General features: G+C 47.8%; 1 protein-coding gene across 1 annotated transcript in view; it reads left to right on the top strand.

Moving 5' to 3' along the window:
- The window catches only part of NGEF (neuronal guanine nucleotide exchange factor), a 136,585-nt gene that overhangs the window by 8,614 nt on the left and 100,926 nt on the right, over positions 1-27,045 (top strand). The gene's annotated exons all lie outside the window — the stretch shown is intronic.

The following is a 27,045-nucleotide window of genomic DNA, read 5'->3' as shown; positions in this document are numbered from 1 at the left end:
TCTCACTCCTCACCCCGCTCCCAGCCTCCCACCCTTCGGAGTCCTCAATGTCTGTCAGTCCATACTCGACATCCATGTGTACACGTTATTTAGCTCCCACTTATAAGAATAACGTACAGTATTTGACTTTCTGTTTCTGAGTTATTTCACTTAAGATAATGGCTTCCAGTTCCACCCATGTTGCTGCAAAAGACATTATTTCATTCTTTTTATGGCTGCATAGTATTCCATTGTGTCTATAGACCACATTTTCTTTTTTATATTATTTATTTATTTATTTATTGAGATGGAGTCTCGCTCTGTCACCTAGGCTGGAGTGCAGTGGCGTTATCTCGGCTCACTGCAAGCTCCACCTCCTGGGTTCACACCATTCTCCTGCCTCAGCCTCCTGAGTAGCTGGGACTACAGGTGCCCATCACCATGCCCGGCTAATTTTTTGTATTTTTAGTATAGACAGGGTTTCACCGTGTTAGCCAGGATGGTCTCAATCTCCTAACCTCGTGATCCACCCACCCGCCTCAGCTTCCCAAAGTGCTGGGATTACAGGTGTGAGGCACCACACCCAGCCAGACCCCATTTTCTGTATCCAGTCATCCATGGATGGACACAGGTTGATTCCACATCTTTGTTATTGTGAATAGTGCTGTGAGGAACATGCAAGTGCAGGTTCTTTCTGATACGATGATTTCTTTTCCTTTGGGTAGATATCCAGTAGTGGGATTACTGGATCAAATGGTAGTTCTATTTTAGGTCCTTTGAGAAATCCTCAATTGTTTTCCATAGAGGTTGTGCTAATTTACACTCCCACCAGCCATGTATACATGTCTGGGTAGGGAGGAAGTTTTTATGAGCAGTCAGGTCCTTGGGAACCCAGGGGGCAAGCTGTGCCTTATCTGTGTGAGTCTGAGCAGGTGCACTGGTGGAGGCTCTGCTTCATCTTTAAAATGAGAGACACTGATCAAGTCCTTCCCAGACCCCTGAATGGGTTGCAAATGAGAAGGGGTGCACTTGCCACCTGTCACAAACTGCCTGCACCTATGGGTCAGAGGTCCAAGTGCCCTGACCCTGAGATGGTCCTTGTTTTAGTCACCCCTGCCGTGGTGAGCAGTCCTGGACATCCTTCCACCTGGAGCAGGCCTGAACCTGCTTCCCCAACGGGCTCTGTTCTGCCTGGAGAGGATTCATCCACTTGTGTGGGGGAAGGGAGCGGGGACAGGCTGGAAGAAAGTGACCAGGCTAGAGAGACCCCATGTGAAAGGGGCACGTGGTGGCCACCCCAGTCCTGGGAGCAGGTGTGGGGGAGGCAGAGCCTCTGGGATGGGGCTCAGAGTGAGGGTCTGGGCTCTGGAGGTTGGAGGCAGCTCTCAGCGGCACCCTAGGCACATTCATGGGTGACAGCTGACAGCCCAGCACCCAGCACGCAGCTCAGTCAAAATCATTGAACCAGTGACTCCAGGACTGGGGGAAGGGGCCAGGAGAAAGCCTTTGCCTCAACCAAACGCCCATGCAGCCCCGAAGAAAGGCCCCCAGCAGGATGAGGAAGGGAAACTGAGGCAAATCCCAGCCCGATCCTCAGCGATGGGGGGTGAGGGGAGAGGGAGCAGGAGGAAGGGGAAGGGAAGGCAGGGGCCAGTAAGGGAAGGGAAGGCTTTTTGCGCTGCTTCCTAAACGCCTTAAGGAGTGTTGTGAGCGTGGGTGTGACAGGACGCACCATGTGTTTTTCCACAAAGGACCAGGTTTGGGTGTTTTCTGGGGTTCCCAGCAGTCACCTCATCTTTCTGCCCTGATGGCCTTGACAAGCACCCCACACTAGAATCTAGACGGGAAGAGGACCCTGGAGGGCAGTGCAGATTCCAGGGGCTGAAGAGCAGCTCCTAGCCCAGATCAGCCTGGAGTTAAGGCCAAGAAGTGCTCCTGATGTGACCAGGGGTTGGAGAAGGGCTGGAGGAGGCCGTGAGAGGGCTGTAGCTGTCCCAATGACACACTCAGGTGCGCAGGTGCAGGTGGAAAGCGGGGAGCATGGGAGGGGTCATTGGGAAGCAGAGCAGAGGGAGGAGTCCCCAGAAGAAGGGAAGGGGTGGGAGAAGCCGGGCGGGCGCCTGCAGGGCTGCAGGGTCAGGGGCTGCTGGAAAATTCCTCTCTCCAGCCTCCAGCTTTCTCAAGGACCTTGGGTACAAGGACAGAGAGGCAGGCGAGGTGGGAGGCTGGGGGTCCTGGAGAAGTTATGACATGATTGTGGCAGAGAGCAAGGGGGTGCTTGCTGCAGAAATGAAGTCGGCTTGCTAGCCCGTCTTGCACAGTGACTGAATCACTGTGACACCTGTCTGCCCTCACCCAGGCAAGGTCAGAAAACTCCAGCATGCATTAAATGCTGGGTCTGTTGGTTAAAAGGGCAATTCAGGGGCCACACAACAAGAGCCAAGTTGGAGCAACAAGCTAGGGCTGGGGGCACAAGCACCAATATTGGGTACATGTGATTTGAATATCTGCAGTGTGTGCCAAGTTCTGGAACATCTGGGATCCCAATGGCTGGGACTCAGGGGGCCTCCTGGATGGCCTCAGCTTGGCACTTTTATGTTGTATTGTGACCATCTGGCCTGTTGGGCTGGGCCTTCGAGTCTTTGTTTCCCCAGGGCCTGGCCCCAGGCAGGTGGATGTTCAGTGAACATTTGCTAGAAGAGAAAGGAGCCGATGGATGAACAGACGTCTCCATGGGCTGCAGTGGGGGTGGGAGGGCAGGGTGGTGAGTGTGTGGAGTGGCTTCTCAGGCCAGCCGAGGAACAAATGGGGCTGAGTTCTCCAGGAAAGAGCCTTAGAGGATATTAGCAAGGAGGGGGAAGGGGAAGGTGCAGGCAGGGCTGCTCCACGCGGACAGCCGAGGGTCCGTCTAAGCTGCAAACCATCACCAGAAGCCAGTCAGGAGACGTTTGAAGAGAAAAGCCAAGAGAGGGAAATGGAGAATTCAGGAAGGATCAGAAACAGGCTGGGATCGACCTCGGGGGAAAGAGCGCCCCGTGCTGCTATAGGTCTGGGAGCAGAGGCCAGTGGCATGGAGGCTGGGCAGCCTCACCTGGGGCAGCCACCAGGCAGTCCCAGAGGCCTTCCTCGGGTTGGGGAGGCCTCAAACACTCGCCAGAGCTGTCTTGTATGCACCAGGAATGCTCTGCCACCTCCCGGGAGGGTTTGGGTTATTTACGATTAACGCACATGGATTCCTGGGCATGGGCGATCATGTGTCAGCTAAACAGGACTGCAGGAACCTTAGGGAGCCGAGACCCTCTTGGGATTCGGTGAAAGGCATGCACCCTCGCCCTGGACCTGAACAAACACACACTCTGCACCCACTTTCCGTAGATGTGCAGACTCGCTGAGGTCAGTGTAAGAAGGGTCCAGGCTTCTCAGAGTCCCCCAGGGGGCTTGTCACAATGACGCCTGGGCCCCACCCTCCAGGCCTCTAGGTACAGCCCAAGAATCTGTATTTCTTTAAAGTTCACAAATGCTGTTGCTGCCACTCACAGTGGACCAGTCTGGCATGAAGAGAGGAGGGAAGCCTTGGCTCAGAACAGAAACATGCTCTGGTGTCTGGCTCACCCAGGTCATTTCAGTCTAGTGTTTCCCGAACGTCAATCAATTGCTTTCCACATTTACAATATTGTGTGTGTGTGTGACAGGGTCTCTCCCTGTTGCCCAGGCTGGAGTGCAATGGTTCAGTGCAACCTCCGCCTCCCAGGTTCAAGCAATTATCCTGCCTCAGCCTCCCAAGTAGCTGGAATTACAGGCGCACGCCACCACACCTGGCTCACTTTTGTATTTATAGTAGAGACAGGGTTTCACCATGCTTGCCAGGCTAGTCTCAAACTCCTGACCTCAGGTGATCCACCTGCCTTGGCCTCCCAAAGTAGCTGGGATTACAGGCACACACCACCACAGCTGGCTAACTGTTGTATTTTTAGTAGAGTCGGGGTTTCGCCATGTTGGCCAGGCTACTGCTCATTTTTAAAAACACATCTCCCTCTTAAATAACTCACTCTCCAGAGCCAGCATAGAAATCCTGGCCTTTCTGCCCCATGGTCCACACGGCCTTGTCACCCTCTGCCTCCCTCTCGCCTTCCGTTCTTGCTGGCTGTTCCCATTCTCCTCTCTGCCCCCCACCAGGGCCCCAGCACCCCCTACATGACTGAATCCCTGCAGCCCACTGCTGGGCTCACCTTACATCCTCAGGAAACCTTCCTCAGGTCTCAGTCACCTGCCCGCTACGTAGGGGCCCGTGGGGAGACTCACAGGCTCACATGAGGGTGTGCAAAGGTGCTTTTGATGCTTCTAGCACTGCACACCTGAGAGAAGCTTCCAGAAGGGAGAGGCCAAAGGGCTTATGTTGGAGGTGATGAGAGATGTTAGGAGTTGCCTCCTGCCTCCTCTGCTGGGCCTGAGCGAGAAGTCTGTCTCATGCCTGGGACCTGCCGTGGCTGCACTCGCCACTCCTATCCTCATCTCCGGAATGGGGAATCCGGTTAGTTCTGCCCAGCCTCTGGGTTGATTCCTCCTGGGCCAAAGCTCCGCTCTGCTCTGGTCGGCTGTGGCCAGCGGGGTAGGGGGAAGTGGCATTCAGGGTGCCCCCTCCAGGGCTGAGGACAATCCAGCTCCCAAGGAAGGGGCTCGGGAACAGGAAGGTAGGATGGCTGCCTCTGGTACAGCACTGGTTCACGGCGCCGTTTTGAGAAATCAGGTTAAACTGAAACTTTCCCAACCAGAAATCCAAGTGTTCCCTTCATTCCTTCTCCAGTTGTTATGGGCTAAATGTTTGTCTTCCCCTAGAATTCAGCCATTGACGCCCTAACCCCCAGTGTGATGATGTTGGAGATGGGGCCTCTGGGAGGCATTTAGGTTTAAACCAGGTCATGAGGGTGGGGCCCCATGAGGGAATCACTACCCTCATGAAAAGAGGAAGAGGCTGGGCACGGTGGCTCACACCTGCAATCCCAGCACTTTGGGAGACCAAAGCAGGAGGATCGCTTAAGCCCAGGAGTTCAAGATCAGCCTGGCAACATGGCAAAACCCCATCTCTACAAAAAATACAAAAAATTAACCAAGCATGGCAGTGTATGCCTGTAGTCCCAGCTACTCAGGAGACCAAGGTGGGAAGATCGCTTGAGTCTGGGTGGTGGAGGTTGCAGTGAGCTATGATGGCACCACTGCCCTCTAGCCTGGGTGAAAGGCCCAGTTAGGACACAGAGAGAAGGCAGCCTCTGCAAGCCAGGATAGGGCCCTCACCAGAGCCCGGCCATACTGGCTACCTGATCTTGGACTTACAGTTCCAAAACTGTTGGAAAATACATTTCTGTTCTTTACACCACCTAGTCTACAGTATTTTGTTATGGCAGCGTTAGCAGACTAAGACACCAATATTAGTCTTGTCATTTTTAGTCAACCTTTTTATAAATCTCCCTGACTATGGGTTAATAAAGGACTTCACAGCAACCCCGACACGCAAATGACTCAATTACTAGAATTCAACAAAGAACCAGTGTGTCATGCAGGCCCCTGCACATAAATATCCCCACTGGGCTTTGGAAATGACGTTCGCCACTTTTACGTAGCGTCTGCCTTGCGCTGGGCCTGGGAGCTCAGCAGCCCTGGCCCTTCTCCCTCTGGCTGGGGTGGTAGACCTTGCCCACAGGCGGGAGCTTGCCAAGGGCGGAGGCTCACTGAGCCACTCACCCTAGAAGGTGTGGTCCTTGTCCCCGGCTCTCTCCCTCTGGCTCATGCCCTGTCTGATGGCAAGGAAATGTGAGAGACACAGTCACCCATGGAGGCAGCTTCTGAACTTTACTTGAATAAAATAGGTGCCCCTCTCCTCTCCCACCTGGCTGAGAGTGGCTGCTGTCACCAGCATGCGCAGAGGGGGCAGGACTCAGCAGTTCCACCCACCAGTCCCCAACACAATGCAGCATCGATGTCACTTACTGGGTCAGAGACAAGGGGAGGACTCTGACGGACGCTCGATTTTTTTTTAACTCTATATCCAATTTTTATATTGAGCATTATATACATTTTACAACCGTTGATTCTTTATACACCAAAAAGTAAAAACTATTTTAAAAAGTGGATCATTCACTTAGTTGCAAATAATAAAAAGAGCAGCCTGGGAGGACTGCCATGGTGAGTGTCTACGATGCCCAGCATCATAATCTCATTTAATCCCTGCAGTATCACTGCTAAGATGTGGGAAGCTTCCAGAAGGGAAAGAGGCCAGAGGAGAGGCAAGCTCAGGTTTGGAAAGATGGGAGATGTAGAAAATTCCCTTCTGCCTGCTGTTCGGGGTCCCAAACCAGGAGACCACGTCTGTCTCAAGACCAGAGGCCTAGCACGGTGCGGCACGCAGTCAGGCTCATTGTGTGAGTGGGCAGAACCCACGCACTGAGGACCCCGTATTGAACCTCATACCGTGAACTAGGAATGCAGCATCACCCTACAGATAGGACCAGAGGCTCCTGGTGATCCCCAGGCCAGCGCCGGAGTGAGAACCACTGCCACACGGCACTGAGAGCAAATCATCTACGAGGACGCAGCGCTCAGCTAGGAGGGCGCACTGAGGAAGGACTCCAGGCACAAGAGAGAACGTTCAGAATATTCCAGTTCCATAAACGGTTAGAAGTCAGAGGTCACCCTTGGGGGCAGGGAGCAGTGACTTTGAGTGGGTGTTAGGACGCTTTCTGAAGTGGCAGTAAAGTTCTCCTTCTGCATCTGGGTTCAGTTTGCAAACATCCAGCAATCTGTACACTTAATATGGGCTCTTTACATATCCTGCTAAAATTTTAAAAAATCTTTTAACCATAAGAAAGGGTAAACGAGTATATGCAAATACTACACTATTTTACTTAAAGGACTTGGACATTCATAGATTTCAGTATCCATGGGGGTCCTGGAATCAATCTCCCCATGGATACCGAGAGAAGACTATATTTAACAAGCTCTTAAACATGTGAGAATCACTGCATGCAGCTGCCTCTCTCATAAGAGCCCTTGGCACTAACACATTTTCCCAGCAACTGGTCAGTTGCTGTTGCTGTTGTCGTTGTTGTTGCTGTTGTTGTTGTTGTTTTGAGACAAAGTCTCACTCTGTCACCCAGGCTGGAGTGCAGTGGCACAATCTCGGCTCATTGCAACCTCTGCCTCCCGGGTTCAAGCGAGTCTCATGCCTCAGCCTCCCGAGTAGCTGGAATTACAGGTGTGTGCTATCACACCCGGGGAATTTTTGTATTTTTAGTAAAGACGGGGTTTTGCCATGTTGGCCAGGCTGGAATTGGTCAGTTTTTACACCTGAATGGAGTAGAGTGAGTCACTGACACATTTCTCTTTTTCATGTTGACTGCCAGGAAGCTTAGGGAAGTTTGAGCCCATCCACAGTAGACACTAGAGTCTTTGTAATACGCATTTCTTAACCTTATCCCCCATTCAGTTTTATGCTCACACCCTTTTCTTCTTTCTTTTGTCCTCTTTTGGATTTATGCTGTGTTGGATAAGCGATATATACACATATCCATATATGTATTACATATGTACAATATGTATATGTATTATACATACACATATATGTATACTATATACATATATGTATTATACATGTATGTGTAGTTATACATATATGTATATGTAATACATATGTATGTATTATGTGTGTGTATATATCCATATATGTATATGTCTATGTATTATATTTGTGGATGAAATAGTATCTTTTGTGTTAATTTGTATAATAATGCATAAACAAAACAGCTCCCACATGCTGAGTGCCAGCAGTGTGCAACCTCACATCATTACATTTGTCATCCCTGCAAGACAGTGGAGCAACAGGAGACCCCAAGGGAAACCCACATGCCCAATGCATTCAGCCAGCGAAGATTCAAACAGGGATGACAAGCCATGCCTGGCCAGCTCCACTCCCCACTCCCAACACCCACAGTTTCCCCGGTGTCATACAGCAAGCTGTGGGAATCACCAAATTCTTTCTCAAAATATTCTGTGATTTGAAGAAAATATTTAGTGCTTTAATTCCTTTGGAGTTTGCTTAGGAAACTTATTATGAAGGCTTAAGTTGACATTTTTCCCCAACTGTTAACCAGTGTTCCAAACTTCTATTAATATCCCTCTATTTTTTTTTTTTTTTTTTTTTTTGAGACAGAGCCTCTCTCTGTCGCCCAGGCTGAAGTGCAGTGGTACGATCTCGGCTCACTGCAAGCTTCGCCTCCCGGGTCCACATCGTTCTCCTGCCTCCGCCTCCTGAGTAGCTGGGACTACAGACGCCCGCCACGACGCCCAGCTAATTTTTTGCATTTTTAATAGAGACGGGGTTTCACATTGCTAGCCAGGATGGTCTCTATCTCCTGACCTCGTGCTCCACCCACCTTGGCCTCCCAAAGTACTGGGATTACAGGCGTGAATCACCATGCCTGCCCAATATCCCTCTATTTTTTTCATATCTTTTTTTTTTTTTTTTTGAGACAAAGTCTCGCTCTGTTACCCAGGCTGGAGTGCAGTGGTGCAAACTCGGCTCACTGCAACCTCCACCTCCTGGGTTCAAGTGATTCTCCTATCTCAGCCTCCTGAGTAGCTGAGATTACAGGCAGCCACTACCACGCCCAGCTAATTTTTTTATTTTTAGCCATCAGAAATGCAAATAAAAACCACAATGAGATACCACTTCACACCCACTAGGGCGACTGTTAAAAGAAAGACGGACAATAATAAATGCTGGTGAGGATGTGGGGAAATTGGAATCCTCATGACTACAGATGGGAATTTGGAGACAGGGTTTCACCATGTTGGCCAGTCTGGTCTTGAACTTCTGACCCCAAGTGGTCCACCCAATTCGGCCTCCCAAAGTGCTGGAATTATAGGCATGAACCACCGAATCCAGCCTAATATCAATTTTATCAGATAAATTTACATTTCACACAATTTACCCATTTTTGGTGTACAACTCAATGTTTTTAGTATATTCACAAAATTGTGCCATTTTAGAACATTTTCTCACCTTCCCAAAAGAAATCCCATCCCCATTTGCAGTCACTCACTCTGCATCTCCCACAACCCACCCAGTCCTGAGCAACCACTCATCTGCTTTCAGTCTCTGTGGAGTCTCCTGTTCTGGACGTTTCATATACATGCAATCATACAATATGTGGTCCTCCCTGACTGGCTTCTTTCACTTAGCAAAATGTCTTCAAGCCTCCTTTATGTTGTAGTATATATGAACAATTTCTTCTATAGCTTAATAATCTTTCACTGTATGGATAGATCACATTTTACTTACCCATTCATCGGTTGACAGACATTTGTGGTGTTTTCACTTTTTGCCGGTTATGACTCATGCTGCCATAAACCCGTGTGTACATCTTTGTGTGTGGATGTATGTTTTCATGTCTCTTGGGAACATGCTTAGGAAGAGAATTGCTGAGACATATGGTAACTCTATGTTTAATTTTTTGAGAAACTATCAGACTATTTTCCAAAGTGCCCCAACCATTTTAAATTCCCATCTGCAGCACATGAGGATTCCAATTTCCCCACATCCTCACCAGCACTTATTATTGTCTGTCTTTCTTTTAACAGCCACCCTAGTGGGTGTGAAGTGGTATCTCATTGTGGTTTTTATTTGCATTTCTGATTGCTAATAATGTTGAGCATCTTTTCATGTATTTATTGGCCAATGGTATATCTTTTGGAGACATGTCAATTTATATATACATGGGCAAAGGATCTGAAAATATATATGTGTGTATATATATGGGCAAAGGATCTGAATATATATATATTTACCTATTTACGTGTGTGTGTGTGTCTGTATATACATACATATATGGGTAAATATATACTTGAGGCAGGGTCTCACTCTATCACCCAGGCTGGAGTGCAATAGCATGATCTGGGCTCACTGCAACCTCTACCTCTTGGGTTCAAGCCATCCTCCCACCTCAGCCTCCTGAATAGCTGCAACTACAGGTGTGTACCACCACATCCAGCTAATTTTTGTATTTTTTGTAGAGAGGGGGTTTTGCCATGTTGCCCAGGCTAGTCTCAAACTCCTGGGCTCAAGCAACCCTCCTGCCTCAGCCTCCCAAAGTGCTGGGATTACAGATGTGAGTCACTATTCCTAGCCCCATATTTTAATTGGGTTATTTTTTATTATTGAGTTGTATGAGTTCTTTATATACTCTAGATACAAGATTCTTATCAGGTATATGATTCTCCTATTCTGTGAGAATTTTCTTTCCTTCTTCTTTTTTTGTTTTTTGTTTTATTTTGTTTTAGACAGTCTCACTCATCCAGGCTGGAGTGCAGTGGCACAGTCTTGGGTCACTGCAACCTCTGTTTCCCAGGCTCGAGTGATCCTCCCACTTCAACCTCCCAAGTAACTGATGTTACAGGTGTGCACCACCATGCTTAGCTAATTTTTGTATTTTCAGTGAAGACAGGGTTTCACCATGTTGACTCCTGATTTCAAATGATACATCTGCCTTAGCCTCCCAAAGTGCTGAGATTACAGGCATGAACCACCATGCCCAGCCAAGAATTTTCTTGATGATGTACTTGGAAGCACAAAAGTTTTTAATTTTGATGATGTCCAATTTATTTTCTCTTGTTGCTTGTGCAGTTGGTGTCATATCTAGGAAACCAATACTTACTCCAGTGTCAAGAAGATTTAGGCCTAAGTTTTCTTCTAAGAGTTTTATGGTTTTATCCCATACAACTAGGTTTTTTATTTATTTTGAGTTAATCTTTGTATATGATGTGAGGTAGGAATCCAAATTCATTCTTTGGCCTGTGTCTAGCCAGTTGTGCCAGCACTATTTGTTGAAGATGACTATCCTTTTCTCATTGAATGGTCTTAGCACCTGTCAAAACTCATTTGACCATAGATGTATGAGTTTATTTATGGATACCCAATTCTATTCTCTTGACCTATATGCCTATCCTGTGCCAGTACCACACTGTCTTGATTACTGTTGCTTTGTAGTAGGTTTTGAAATCAGGAAGTGTGAGTTCAACTCTGTTCTTTTTCAAGACTGTTTTGGCATGAGTCTCTTGAATTCCCAGATTGATTTTATGATCAGCTTATCAATTTCTGCAAAGAAGCCACTGCGATTTTAATTAAGTCATATTGAATATGGAGATCAATTTGGGGAGTATTGCCATCTTAACAATATTAATTCTTCTGATCCATGAAAATAGGATATCTTTCTATTTATTTAGGTCTTCTTTAATTTTTTTCAATAATATTTTGTAGTTTTAGCATCCAAATGTTGCCCTTCTTTTGTTAAATTTATGCCTAAGTACTTTATTCTTGTTGATGATATTATGTATGGGTTTTTTTAATTTTTCATTTATGGTTTATTCCTTCCTACTATACAAAAATACAGTTAATTTGTGTATATTGATCTTGTATTCTGAAACTTTGCTAAACTTGTTTATTAGTTCCAATAGTTTTCTGGGGTTTTTTTGTTTGTTTTTTACTGGATTCCTTAGAATTTTCTATATACAAGATTATGTTATCTGCAAATAGAGATTATTTTATGTCTTCCTTTCCAATCTGAATGACTTTTTTTTCTTGGCTAAGGGTCTTATAACCTCCATTATAATTTTGAATAGTAGTGGTGAGAGTGGGCATTCTTATCTTCTTCCTAATCTTAATAGAAAGTATCCAGTCTTTCACAATTAAATATGGCATTTGCTGTGTAGTTTTCATAGATGCCCTTCATCAGGTTTGAAAAAATTTTATTCTATACCTGGTTTGTTGAATGTTTTTATTATGAAGGGTTGTTGAATTTTGTCAAATGCTATTTGATGTCATATGCCTAATAAGATGATCATGTTTTTGTCCTTCATTTCATTCATATGGTATATTACACTAACTGATTTTTGCATGTTAAGCCAACCTTGCATTCATGGGATAAATTCTACTTGGTCATAGTATATAATCCTTTTCATATATTGCTGGGTTCAGTTTGGTAGTATTTTGGTGAGGACATTTTCTTCTATATTAATAAGAGATATTGGACTATAATTTTCTTTTCTTGTGACTTTTTTCTGGTTTAGTAGCCCTTCCATTTTTTATATTTGTGAGGCCTCTTCTATAAAATAACATTTTTAGAGATAAGAATTTATTTCTGTGCTGGCCATTCTGTTTTACTGATCAACTACTTTGTACCAATACCACATTCCTTTTATTATTGTAACATTTAACAATATTTGGGAGAAGAAGGCTCTCTTTATTAACTATAGTGCTCAAAAAGTTTGAGCTAATTTTAACTGTTTATCCTGCAGATGAATTTCATAATCATTTTGTCAAAACAGTCTGATCAGTTTTTTTCATTGGAATGGCACTAAAACTATAAATATTAACTTGTATTAAATATTAACTGAATATTTTTAATATTCCATTTTCCCATCCAAGAAAAATCCATGCTTCTCTAAATATGCAAGCTTCCTTTCATCTCTCAAGTTTTTCCTTTATATAGGTTGTTTTTATTTATTAATACAATTACACTGTGTTTTCTGGCTTTGTTACTATAGTACTATAATTGGAATCTCTCCACTTTCTAACTCGTTTTTGTTGACATGCAGTGAGTTTACCTTATTCAGGCCCTAGGCTGAATTATTTGTAAGTCTAGTAGTTTCAGTTGCTTCTTTGGAGTTTTCTAGGTATACAAGTCATGTCACATACAAATTATGATTACTTTAGCTTTCTTTCTGATAACTTATTTGTTTTGTGTCTCATTATGCCGATCAAAACCTCTGGAAACATGTTAATAATGATGAGACCAAGAACCATACTCTTATTGGGAGAATCTCTGATTTTTCACCATTACCGTGTTGAAATGTACACAGTCTCTTCTTTACCATGGTGAATTTTCCTTCTAGTCTCATCTTTAAAGGTTTTTGCTGGGGATTGGTATTTAACTTTGTCAACTGACCTACCAATGTACTATATTGTGTTAAGACTTTCTAATGATTATGAAATTGCCTGAATTTTGTTAAGTTAAATCATTCTGAAAATATGTTGATAAAGAAATTAAAACATCTCATTTAACTGTTCATCCTTATTCCATACCTGATTCTTTGGGAAACCCCAGTTTTTGAGAGTATACATATAAAACAGCTTTATTTTTCCCCATCATGGCCTCTAACTTCCCTCTGTCCACATTGATTTCTCTGCTGCATAGCAGGAGTCTTGAAGGTTTCTTGTCCAGATCCCATAACTTCCCGTCTCCTTTAGTTTTTAGAATAGACTTAAGGTTCTGTCTAGTCATTTTTTTCTCAAAAGATATATTTAATTATTGAATACATAATACTCGACAGTTTTTTTGTTGTTGTTTGTTTGTTTTCAGACAGAGTCTCACTCTGTTGCCCAGGCTAGAGTGCAGTGGCACGATCTCAGCTCACTGCAACTCTGCCTCCCTGGTTCAAGCAATTTTCCTGCCTCAGCCTCCTGAGTAGCTGGGATTACAGGTGTGCACCACCATGCCTGGCTAATTTTTGTATTTTTAGTAGAGACAGGGTTTCACCATGTTGGCCAGGCTGGTCTTGAACTCTTGACTTCAAGTGATCCACCTGCCTCAGACTCCCAAAGTGCTGGGATTACAGGTGTGAGCCACCGCACTCAACCGACATAGCTTTAAGAACTAAAAATGTATTTAAAGGTATATACCTTAAATTCTTCCTCCCAGCCCTACTCCCCAACTATCCAGGCTCCCTCATCTAATTTAATCTAATTTTAGATATATGTGTGTGTCTATGTGTGTGTATGTGTGCAACCATTGACAATAATTTTGATATTAATTTCTTATAACTCTTTCCAGAAGTTTTTAGGCACATTTGAATACATTTGAATACATTTCCCTCTTTATACTGATAGAAACATACAAAACATACTCTTCTGTTCTTGTTTTTTTTCTTGATGTACCCTAGCATCCTTTCCTGATCAGTACTGTACATAGAACTTCTTCTTTTTTGCTTTTACAACTGCATCATCTCCCATTTGTGAAAAAGTTGAGAATTTTCTCATCTGTGTGGCCAGTTTCTGATGAAGAGACACCCCGGTTGCTTCCAATAGCTTGCCCTTGAACAATGCTGCCATGAGTCACTGGCCCCAGGATGATGCTGGAGTGAGTCACCTGTACCCAGGACACTCCCCACAGTGCCGACAGATCCAGGGGCCAAATTCCTGCAGGGCAGATGGCTGGGTCAAAGCGTATTTGCTTTTTGATTTTGACAGGCATTGCCAAACTGCCCCGTAGGGCTGCAATCCATGTAAACTCCCACCAGTAGGGATAGCGGCTGCCTGCTGCCCTTGGCTGCACCAATTACTCTTCAGACTTTTGAGTTTTTGCCAATGCGGCAAGTGAAAAAAGACATCTCAGTGTGGTTTGGATTTTCTTTCCTCTTATGAGGCTTGAAAATCCTTTCACAAGATTTTAAGGGTGATTTGTATCAACTTTCTGCGTGCTGTTTATATCCTTTGCACATTTCAGCCACGTTCCAATTTTCCAAAGTTCAATCTCATACTGTTCAAAGCTCTTCTTGCAGACTGTTTGGGGAGTGGCAAGGAGCTGGCGTGGAGCCACCCTCCCCACCTCTCCTCCTCCCCCAGTGGTGGGGGAGGGAGCAGGGATCAGCCAGCTAAGGCACCCCTACTTGACCAGCTGCGCACTGCGGTAGAAGGCATCCCTCTGGGGTCTTTGAGGTTGTCTCTCTCACACACACACACACACACACACACACACACACACACTGGAGACCATCCCTCCCAGAGTGGTGGCCACATCTTCCTCTGGGCCTGGGAGCACATGCATGCTTACAATCCCTTCTCCAGCTTGGAGCCTCCTATTGCTTGGCCCAGTGGCCACTGGGCAGTCCCCAACCCCTACCACTTGCTGACATTTGGGTTCCAAGGACCCTCAGGGAACTCCAGGGTCTTCTTGTAAAGGGCTGCTCCAAAAGCCATAGATAACAAAGATAAGGTTGAGGGGGTTCATTTTCTTCAAGGACACACAAGCCACAATCCCTTTGAGCCCCATGGAACAAAGTCTTCCAGCAGATCCCTACCTTCAGAAATCCTCCAGCCCAGAGCCAGCTCCATTTCCACAGGCGGCGTATTCCCAGATCTCAGCATCATAACCCTAGGCTCTCAGAACCCTTTCCCGGGAGACTTTGGAATGGGCCCATGGGTTCCATAGCCCTGCGAGCTTCCAGCTGGGAGCCTCTCCTTCCTGCAGGAACCCCTGGGCCTCTCCAGGGCTTCTTTGGAGCCAGCTTCCTCTTGGCATGGGCTACAGCATCCGCAAAGGGCCAAGCTTCTCCCTTCTTCCTCCTCTTCTTTTATCTGAGAGTGGGGACTACCATAGCGGGCACACCTACCTCAGTGATCCCTCAGGTTGCCGGCAGACCCAAGCTGCAGCAGAAATTTGGTTGGCCTTAGCAGCAATTCCAGAACATCAGAAAAAGTCCTGCTACGGCCGAGCATGGTGGCTCATGCCTGTAATCTCGCACTTTGGGAGGCTGAGGCAGGTGGATCACTTTAGGTCAGGAGTTCAAAACCAGCCTGGACACCATGGTGAAACCTCGTCTCTACCAAAAATATAAAAAATTAGCCAAGCGTGGTGGCATGTGCCTGTAATTCCAGCTACTTGGGAGGCTGAGGCAGGAGAATCGCTTGAACCTGGGAGACAGAGGTTGCAGTGAGCCGAGATCATGCCACTGCATTCCAGCCTGGTGACAGAGTGAGACTCTGTCTCAAAAAAAAAAAAAGAAAGAAGAAACAAAGAAGAAAGAAAGAAAGAAAGAAAGAAAGAAAGAAAGAAAGAAAGAAAGAAAGAAAGAAAGACCTGCTCTGCATCTTACAATGCCTCCAACACTTGATTTATGCTTCTTGCTGTATATGTTTCCTTCCTCTCTAATTTTGCCTTTTGACTTATAAACTGTGTATATAATTTTAAAAGATATTTAATTGACAAATGTGGAATACGTTCAAGGTATACAATGTGATGATGTGATAGATATATACATTGTGTAGTGATTATCACAATCAAATTAACACATCCATCACCACCCATGCTATATGTTAGATCCCCCGAACTTGTTCATCTTAGAACTGAAAAACCTTACCCTTTGCCCCACGTCTCCCCTTTGCCAAGGACCCCCAGCCCTTGGCAAACATTGCTCTACTTTCTGCTTCTAAGAGTTTGACTTTTTAGATTCCACATATAAGATCATGCAGTATTTTTCTTTCTGTGTATGGTTTATTTCACTTAGCCGTATACAGAAAGCTCAACCAAGCTCATCCATGCTCTTGCAAATGGTGTAGTTTTCTCCTTTTTTATGGCTTAATAATATTCCACCACATATATGTACCACAATTTCTTTATCCATTTATCTGTAGATGGATATCTGGGTTGATTCCACATCTTGGCTATCAGGAATAATGAACATGGGGGTGTAGATATCTCTTCAAGATGCTCATTTTATTTCCTTTGGATTTATTTCCAGAAGTGGGGTTGCTGGATCATATGGTAGCTCTATTTTTTTTTTTTTTTTTTTTTTTTTGGAGATGGAGTTTCGCTCTGCCACCCAGGCTGGAGTGCAGTGGCTGGATCTCGGCTCACTGCAAGTTCCGCCTCCTGGGTTTACGCCATTCTCCTGCCTCAGCCTCCCGAGTAGCTGGGACTACAGGCGCCCACCACCTTGCCCGGCTAGTTTTTTGTATTTTTTAGTAGAGACGGGGTTTCACCGTATTAGCCAGGATGGTCTCGATCTCCTGACCTCGTGATCCACCCGTCTCAGCCTCCCAAAGTGCTGGGATTACAGGCTTGAGCCACCGCGCCCGGCCAGGTAGTTCTATTTTTAACCTCTTGAGGAACCTGCATACTCTTTTCCGTAACTGCTGTTCCAATTTACATTCCCACCACCAGCACACAAGGGTGCCCTTTTCCTACATCTTCTCTCACCAACACTAGCTCTGTCTTATCTTTCTTATAACTGCCATCCTGACAGATGTGAGATGGTATCTCATTGTTTTGTCTTTTTCTAATGATCAGTGATCTTGAGTGTTTTTTCATGTATCTGTTTCCATTTGTATGTCTTTTTTTTAAAGAACTTTAAAGCAAAAGTCAATCTTCAGCAATGCTTCTACATTTTACTTTTTATTAGCATATTTAGTGGAAAAGCCTGTTGGGCCTGTCATAAACTGAATTCTTTGTTTTTTTCTTTTTTCTTTCTCTTTTTTTTTTTTTTTTTTGGACAGAGTCTCGCTCTTGTTGCCCAGGCTGGAGTGCAATGGCTTGATCTGGGCTCACTGCAACCTCTGCCTCCCAGATTCAAGCAATTCTCCTGCCTCAGCCTCCCAAGTAGCTGGGATTACAGAAGCCCGCCACCACACCCGACTAATTTTTGGGTTTTTGTTTTGTTTTTGTTTTTGTTTTCATTTTTGTTTTGAGACGGAGTCTCACTCTGTCTCTCAGGCTGGAGTGCAGTGACACGATCTCGGCTCACTGCAAGCTCCGCCTCTCAGGTTCACACCATTCTCCTGCCTCAGCCTCTCGAGTAGCTGGGACTACAGGCACCCGCCGCCATGCCTGGCTAACTTTTTTTTTGTATTTTTATTAGAGACAGGGTTTCACCGTGTTAGCCAGGATGGTCTCGATTTCCTGACCTCATGATCCGCCCGCCTCGGCCTCCCAAAGTGCTGGGATTACAGTCGTGAGCCACCGCGCCTGGCCTAATTTTTGTATTTTTAGTCGAGATAGGGTTTCGCCTTGTTGGCCAGGCTGGTCTTGAACTCCTGACCTCAGGTGATCCACCCGCCTCGGCCTCCCAAAGTGCTGAGATTACAGGCGTGAACCATGGCACCCGGCCCATAAACTGAATTCTTAGTTTTGCCTTCTAGTGCAGAGGTAGCACATTCCTGTGGTATGACTGCATTGGTATGATTTTAATGGGAAGTTGGGAACTGGAATTAACTCAAGTTGCTATCTCATCTAAGAGTTTGCTCAGGGCTTCCGACAATAAAGAACAAATTCCAGAACTCCCTATACATGGCAGAAGGAGAAAGGGAAGGAGCGCACGGCCAGATATCAGGTGACGGGGGAAGGTTCTAGTCCTGGCTGTTGAAGCTCCATGACCCCAGAAAGCCCCTGCCCCTTCAGCAAATGGCATTGTGGCTGGAGAGATGGCTGGGGGATCCTGAGAGCTGTCCCCAGTCTCCCCGTCCACTCTCAATTCCTTATTTCATTTCCTAATTTGCCTGCTTTTCATTCATTCAACCTCTTACACTGAGAACCTACTACATGCAGATATGCAGATCTCTATATCGTTATCTTCTTAATCTTACGCTCCGGGCTCTTTGATTCCTTGAAGAGCTGGCTTTAGAATTCCATCATCTGCCGATTTTTTGTAAATATAAAATAAAATGTTTAACTTTTTAGAAGTTCCATTGTCTGAAATTTCCCTGCCCTGCCTAATGCCTGCCAAGCCTGCAGACTCCTTCCCCGGAGTCCTCCTGACTTCTCCTTCCTCCATCACCCACACCGATGGCTCATTTGTGCTTCGCTTGTTACAGTTCATGCAACTCACGGTTCCTCTTCTCAGTCACGCTGTCACTGGCCTTTTTTGCCAGTAGGAATGTCTAGCTTGTTCTTTCGCCTCTGGCTCTGCCTCTTCCCTAAAGGGCTCTCTTCACGTCACAGGTTATAGATACAAACCCATAACCTATAACTCTCTGGCACTGGACTTCCTTCCTGTAAAAAACAAATCGTCTCAAACTCTGTATACCACTCTCTGATTCCTAGGTTTAAAGTTAATTTCAGGACGGGCACAATGGTTTACACCTGTAATTCCAGCACTTTGTGAGGCTGAGAAAGGATGATTGCTTGAGGCCAGGAGTTCCAGACCAACCTAGCAACATAACAAGACCTCCATCCCTACAAAAAAAAAAAAAAAAAGAAAATTAACCGGGCCTGGTGGTGTATGCCTGTAGTCCTAGCTACTGGGGAGGCTGAGGAAGGAGGATTGCTCGAGTCTAGGAATTCAAGGCTGCAGTGAGCAGTGATGGTGCTACTGCACTCCAGCCTGGGTGACAGAGCGAGATCCTGTCTGAAAAAATTAATTTCAGTGATTTCTATCCCAGCGTCAGGAAAGGGCATGCTGTTCACATTTGATGTACCACTTCCCTTGCACATGAATTTTTCAGAGTTTCTAATCCACTTCCCATTTTTGCGTGAACATTCCAGCCTGGAGGATGTAAAACTGAGCAGCAAAGAGTGGGAAGAGGTGGTCCTGGGGTGGAGAGGCCTGGACTCGGGGCCCAGCTGGACCGTGGCAGCCACGTGCGCTTGAGAACGTTCCTTAATCTCACCAGGTTTCAGCGCTCTCGTCTCTAAAAGAGATGTTGTTTGTATTAGAAACTACGATTGTTAAACTGGTATTCAATGAGTTGTTCCTGTAATTCAAACTTAACCTTCCAGGTTAGTCCCAACCCTACACGAGACCCGAGACCCAGGCACAACGGGCCATTTCCAAGTCCAGCGTCCCCCATAATCTCCCTCTGAGCTCAGGCTGGCTTCTCCCGCACGTTCTTGCTTCCTCTCCTAGCGTGTTAATGAGCTCTGCAGCCTTAAGGAAAGCCAGGGGCCATCCTTACTTTTCTCCTTGAGCCAAGGTCCCTGGCTTCCCTCCTGCAGCTGTCTGCTCAGATAGGCCGCCCCTGCCCTCTCAGCTAACCCTGCACCCCCCGCCCTACCTGCTTCAGGCATTTCCATCCACAGGAGGGTCTCCATTCACCCCTCAGGCACCAAGCTGCCGCTTTCTGCCTTCTGCCCTGGTCTTGGTCCCAAAAGGTCCCCTCCTCCTTCCCTCACCGCTCTGGGACCCTCCTCTCTACCTCCTGAAGCCGACGCTGCCCCCAAGTGGCCACGGAGTAGTAGGGGCTGCCCCCACCCCCAGGTACAGGACTTTCTAGGCTTCCTGGCCTTGCTCCAAGCGCCCCTTCTCCAACCCCTTTCCTGTTCCTGCCCCTCCCCACTGCTGGCTCCCCAGTTTCTGAATTTCGACTTAAGATTTTTCCAGGATCTTCTCTCCCTCTCACCTTTGTTCACGCTCAGAACACCAAAATGCCCCAGTGGGCAGCCATCCCCAGGGCAGGGTGACAGCTGTCTCCCTGTGTGATTGATTGGCTTTTCCACCTTTTCCACAACTGTCAAGGGTTCCATTCGAGACCCATGCCATGCGGGTCCTCCTTGGACACGGAGCGTCTTCTGGGGCCACTGTCCCAGCTCCCTCCCTTGGAGGGGCTTTTCCGCCAAACCAGAAACTTCATCTGTGCCTCCTTCCTCTGTCTAAATCCTCCAATCTCACTCTCCCCACTTTGATCCTGGAAGAAAAAAGTCCCAAGGCTGCCAGGCGCAGCAGCTCAAGCCTGTAATCCCAGCACTTTGGGAGGCTGAGGCGGGCAGATCACGAGATCAGGAGTTTGAGACCAGCCTGACCAACATGGTGAAACCCCGTCTCTACTAAAAATACAAAAATTAGCCGGGTGTGGTGGCCAGCGCCTACAATCTTAGCAATGCAGGAGGCAGAGGCAAGAGAATCACTTGAACCCGGGAGGTGGAGGTTGCAGTGAGCCGAGATTATGCCACTGCACTCCAGCCAGGGTGACAAGAGCGAAATTCTGTCTCAAAAAAAGAAGCCCAAGACAAACGTGCGTCTCCTACCCAGGAAGAGGCTAAGGCACCAATTCAAGGACCAGGAAGGAAAGTGGAAATGATGTAGGTGGCCTGGGATCAGCCAGTCCCTCCTTTAGGGGTGCTGGGGGGCCTTTCGCCTCAATAAGCCCCATCTTCCTGCCCCCTTGATGGTGCATTCAAGCCCTTCTTGTCACAGCAAAGGTGCCACCATGCTGTCTCAGGCCACACTTCCTGGCCACCTGCCCAACACCTGGACCCTAACACGCCCCACAATCTCCACAGGTGCCCTGTGTCCCCTCCTTGGAGAGACTGATGATGTCTCCATGTCACCTGCTGGGCAGCAGCTGCCCTTGTGCTCCTGGTGTGGGGCTGCCCATGCCTCCTGCTGGGCTGAAGCTGAAATCCGAGGTCCCAGCTCCAAGGATTGACTTCCACTGAAGCTCCTCCAGTCCCAGTACCCCAGGCTGCGGCCTCTCCTGTGATCTGCTGCTCACCAGCACCTCCCCTGCAATGCGCTCTGCCACTTCCCTCTCCCTTGTAGTCCTTTTTTCCTCTAGTGGCCCCTACGAGCTCCAAGGAGGCCAGGCCCATCTCACTGAGCTGTCCCCAGCACCTAGAGGGGCCTGTTCCCAAGCAGGTGTATAAACACCCAATGGGTTCACCTTGCCCACTGCCTAGACAGAGCCAATTTATTAAGACAGGGGAATTGCAATGGATAAATAGTAATTCACGCAGAGTCAGCTGTGCAGGAGATGGGAGTTTTATTATTACTCAAATCAGTGTCCCCAAGCATTCGGGGATCAGAGTTTTTCAGGATAATTTGGCGGGTAGGGTCTTGGGAAGTGGGGAGTGCTGATTTGTCAGGTTGGAGATGGAATCATAGGGGGTTGAAGTGAGGTTTGCTTGCTGTCTTCTGTTCCTGGATGGGATGGCAGAACTGGTTGAGCCAGATTACCACCTGTCTGGGTGGTGTCAGTTGATCCATCAGGTGCAGGGCCTGCAGAATATCTCAAGCATTCATCTTAGGTTTTACAATAGTGATGTTACCCCCAAGAGCAATGTGGGGAGGGTCAGACTCTTGGAGTCAGAGGCTGCATGACCTCTAAACCGTAATTTCTACCAGTGTAGCTAATTTGTTAGTCCTGCAAAGACAGACTGGTCCCCAGGCAAGAAAGGGGTCTTTTCGGGAAAGGGCTATTAGCAATTTTGTTTCAGAGTCAAACCATGAATTGAATTCCTTCCTATAGCCTGGCCTATGCCCAGGAATGAATAAGGACAGCTTAAAGGTTAGAAGCAAGATGGAGTTGGTTATGTAGGATCTCTTTCACTGTCATAATATCCTCAGTTATGCTTTTTGCAAAGGCAATTTTAGGTGCTTGGGAGACCCTCGGCCTTGGGGAGGAGACATCCCCCTTTCTCTTGTTTGCCACCTTCTCCTACCTCTACGCCTCCATTCCCCTAGGCAGAAGATGATAGCGAGAGATGGCAGGGCTCCAGCTGCCCCTTCCCTACTGGCGCCAGTCCTTCTCCAGATCAGGACTCCTGTTTGCCTCTGACCTGCGCAGGCACTCCATGTGCTCTAGACCTGGCCAAAGCGAGGGCCACTGCGCTCGCCCGGGCAGCTTCTCCCTTATGCCACTGCTGAGGATGTCCTGGTGGCCCTGTTCCCCTAGGACTTTGCTTGAGGGGGCTTTAGGGACTAGTGAACCGGAATGCTCTGAGAGCTGTCGGACTCATGCCTGTAATCCCAACACTTTGGGAGGCCGAGGTGGGTGGATCACTTGAGGTCAGGAGTTCGAGACCAACCTGGCCAACATGGTGAAACCCCACCTCTATTAAAAAAAAATATATAGTCAGGCATGGTGGCAGGTGCCTGTAATTCCAGCTACTTGGGAGGTTAAGGCAGAAGAATCGTTTGAACCCAGGAGGCAGGGGTTGCAGTGAGCTGAGATCACGCCACTACACTCCAGCCTAGGTGACAGAGCAAGACTCTGTCAAAAAAAAAAAAGAAAGAAAGAAAGAAAAGGAAAGGAAAAACAAATGCAGTATCGGCCCCCTCCCGGGACCTCCTGAGTCAGATTCTGTGATTTAACGAGAGCTCTGGGTGATGTCTGCATTTGAATGAGTTCCAGTCTAGAAACCTCACCTCTCCCCACCCACCATGCCCCTCCCCACAGGCACTGTGCCTTCCTGCCCTGCAGCAGCTGGTGATTGCTACAGCTGAGCCTTCAGCCAGCTCCCCACAACTCCCCAGCTCCTTGTCACCTTGAGTCCTGACCTCCCAGGACACTGATTCATGCAGCCCAGTGCTGGGAGGTGTAACAGCCACCTCGGCTCCTGGGCCTGAAGCCACACAATTAACACGGAGACAGCCAAATAGAGCCCCCAACAGCCAAAGAGAGCCCCCTCCTGGCTCTGCTTCTTCCAGGCCTGCCTTCAGCCCATAGTTACAACAGTATCTTTTGACCACATCACAGGTCCCCCCACCAAATGAGTCAGAGAGCTGTAGTGTGACCCCTGCCGCACCATTTGCCAGCCATGCGACCTTGACCAGATCATCACAGCTCTGAAAGCGGCAGCTGCCTCATCTATAAAGTGGGGGTAATTATCACATTGACTCATGCGGAAGTTGTGAGGCTTGGCTAAGGTAACTCATCCATTCATCTAATGCTGTAAAAAAAAAAAAAAAAGAAAAAAAGATGCTTACAGAGTGTTGTTGTGTGGCCGGCATCAGGGACAGCAGAGACCCAAACAGACCAAGTCCTGTCCTGAAGAAGCTTATTAAGGAGGGAATGTGGACAGACATAGAATGAAGACGTGAGTCCCATGCCAGCAGGTGCTGAGGGGGTGTTCATGAATAAATGAATGAATGAATGAATGAATGCAAATGCACCATGAGCTGCACCCTCCTTCAGTCACAAAGCTATCCCCAGGCTCCTCCACCCTGAAGTTACCATGGAATAGAAAGACATGGGTCTAAAGCTGCAGAGGAACTTAAAGCAACATCAGAAGATTGGGGTGGGGGAAGCTTCTGGGTTTTCCGGCAGTTAATGGTTATAGATGAATCAAAGCAATTATAAAAAGATTCCAGACGTAGAACACATTTGCTTAAAATAGTCTATAATTGCAGCGGAAATAGAATTGTTTTACAGATAGTTTTGCAATCTCTTCGTGTGTGTGTGTGTGTGTGTGTGTGTGTGTGTGTGTGTGTAAAATCATCTTAAAGACGGTAAGATCTGGGAATACTTCTTCTCAGGGTTTCAGAGCCTCCTCCTTTCAGGGAGAACAATCCCCCTGACTCTTATTGTACCATGAACATCCCTCTGAGGACTCTCTGAGCCTCCCTGGATCACCAACTTTGAGAGCTAGGAGTCGAGAACACCCACCCACCCCATGTTTTCTGGACAGGAAACTGAGGCCCTGACTTGCCTGATGTTAAGCCCATGATTACAGGCAGCTGGAAGTGGAGATTCAAACCCAGGTCCCCTGACTCCTGGCCCAGTGCCCTTGGCCGTATACGGTGTGGGCGTCCTTGCATTCCTGACACCGCACAGTAAACGCTGGTGATCAGCACTGACACAGGCAACATCGACCGAGCAGGGAACACAGCACAATAGGCTACAGAAGCCAGACACCCAGCCTGGGCAGCATGGCGAAACCCCATCCCTACAAAAAATACAAGTATTAGACGGGCATGGTAGCACGCGCCTGTGCTCCCAGCTATTCAAGAGGCTGAGGTGGGAGGATGGCTTGAGCCCATGAGGTCGAGGCTGCAGTGAGCCATGGATGAGCCTTTACTGCACCACTGCACTCCAGCAACGGCGACAGACCACCAGCTCCACCTTCACAACAGAAAAGAGCAAACCAAGACTCTGATTGGTGGTTGCCCGGGCTGGGGGCGTGGCAGGGACTGACCTCCGCAGGCACAAGGGGACTTTTGCCTGGTGAGGGAGCTGTTCTGTATCTTGGTGGTGGTGGTGGTTACATGCACTGAATGTGTTTGTCAAAACTAATAAAAAGAGTAAATTATGCCTCAAGTTTTTTTCTTTTGTTTTGTCTTGTTTTTGAGGCGGAGTCTCACTCTGTCACCCAGGCTGGAATGCAGTGGTGCAATCTCGGCTCACTGTAACCTACACCTTCCCGTTTCAGGCGATTCTCCTGCCTCAGCATCCCAAGTAGCTGGGATTATAGGCACCCTCCACCACGCCCAGCTAATTTTTGTTTTGTTTTGTTTTAAGTAGAGACAGGTTTTCACCATGTTGGCCAGGGTGGTCTCGAACTCCTGACCTCAAATGATCCCCTCCCACCTCGGCTTCCCAATGTGCTGGGATTACAGACATGAGCCACCATGCCCAGCCCCTCAAGGTTTTAAGATGCAGCCTAAAATAATGATTATTAAAAAATGATAATGATAATAAATGATAATGATAATAAAAATAACCTTGACAGACAAAAAAAAAAGTTCATGTCAGGATCACAACACAGAGGCCTCGGGCATCCCCTTGTCAGAGCCAGAAGATGCCTGTTAGCAACTCAGTCCAGTGTCAGTTAGGGATTTCTGTCCACAACTTTTCTCCTAGGAGATTCCTCAACCCAACACCGCAAAACCGGTGTGCTCTGACCCAAACCTGGCTTCACTCCTGCTTCCCAGACCAGGAGTAGCATTCAACCAGGCACCCAGGCCCACAACAAACATGGGGCCAGCTCCCTCGTCTGCTGCTCTCAAAACCACCACAAGCCACTGGCCTGTGATTCCTCCCATTCCTCCCCGCAGCTCCGACCTGGCCAGGTACTCACCTGTGTGCCTTCCCCCTCAGGACGGGCTCTGTGTCCCCCACCACCCCGCCCTGTGCCTCCCTGGGATCCTGTGCCTCCTGCTCAGGGCCTGCCAGGGCCTCTGGCCACCAACAGGGTTTACTGGGTGAGCTTCTCAGTCCAGCAGTCAGAGGCCTCCACAGACTGGCACCAGAATACAACAAATGCCTACATCATCCACTCCCACTCCCACCCCACGGGACCCCTGACCATCACTGTCCACAGGTCCAGCTCTTCGCTGAAAGCAGCCTCAATGCAAGGCTTTGGGTGAGGTGGTAGGCATAGGGGCCGGGGAAAGAAGAGAGAAAGCAATGCCGGGGCGGGCAGGCCTCACTGCACTCTAAAACCCCCACAGCCCCTCCAGCCTCCATCTGGACAGCTCCAGTAACAGGAATGTCACTCCGATACTCATGGTCTCTGCCTTACACTGAGCTCAAGGCCATCTTTGTCCTTGGTTCTCATTCTGCCCCCAGGCCCCCAGAGGGCAGATGGGTACAATGGTGACCTCATCCCTCCCGAGTATCTGCCTGTCCCTGCAGCCACTTTTCTGGTGGATCAGGTTCCCAACTGGAGCAAGCACAGGGGTCCCCATTCATCTGGCCAGGATGGAAGCTTCTCTCTCTGTCTTCTTGCTGGCTCAAGAATGGTTTCGCTCTTACTGCAACCTCATCCCCTCAGTGACCCAGGTTAGACTTCCTGTGGATGAAAATCACCCCATCTTGCTGGAGCTGTGGGTTCCTCGCCACATATACGACAAGCGTCATCCTCCCAGGCACTCCCGGGAAGGGTGCGTATTCATGGTCCTTCCTAAGTGTGTCCTCCCAGCCACTGCACAATCCTCTCTGGCCACCTGAAATAGCAGCGTTGCTTTCTAGCTGGAAGAGGCTTCGCCGACCCCATAGCGCACACTCCAACTTCATGGATCAGGAAACCGAGGCCGGGACCAGAAGGGTCAGGTATTACTGCGCCTCCCAGCCGACCATGGTGGGGAAGGCACTCCCCGGGTCCCCATGAGCTCAGGTGGTGCCCCTGCACGTGGCCCAGCTGCTCTGAGGCAACCTCTGAGTATGTTCATGTTCATTTCTGCCTGGCTGATAATTCATAGGGAAGGTGGTTAACAGAACAGGACCAGCCCTGCAGGCAGGTGGGAAAGGGGCGCCATCCTAGGGCAAACCTTCTGATACAAACCTGTGTCGGAAGTAGCTGGTTCTAGGAACCAGAGTGGCCTTCAGTCTTCAAATCCCCCTACCCAGAAAGTCCCAATTCCTATCTTAGGTAAACAAAGGCATTCTCGGCCTGGGATAGGGGAAACCCAATCTCCTATTCTACCTAACCACTTGCCCTGAGATCAATAGTGTGGAGCTGGCTGGTGGGTGTAGAAGAAGGTTTGGGAACTCAGAGGGACTCTAGAGGAAGAGGTGTGGGGAAGAGGAGGGGTGCCGTGGGAAAGGAGGCATCTGAAGCCCAGCCCTCCATGCTCCCCATTTCACAAAGG

This window comes from Macaca fascicularis, chromosome 12, assembly GCF_037993035.2.
Source record: "Macaca fascicularis isolate 582-1 chromosome 12, T2T-MFA8v1.1".
NCBI classification, from domain to species: Eukaryota; Metazoa; Chordata; class Mammalia; order Primates; family Cercopithecidae; genus Macaca; species Macaca fascicularis.
Note: the sequence above shows the minus strand (reverse complement) of the source record. Positions and strands in the feature narration are given on the sequence as shown.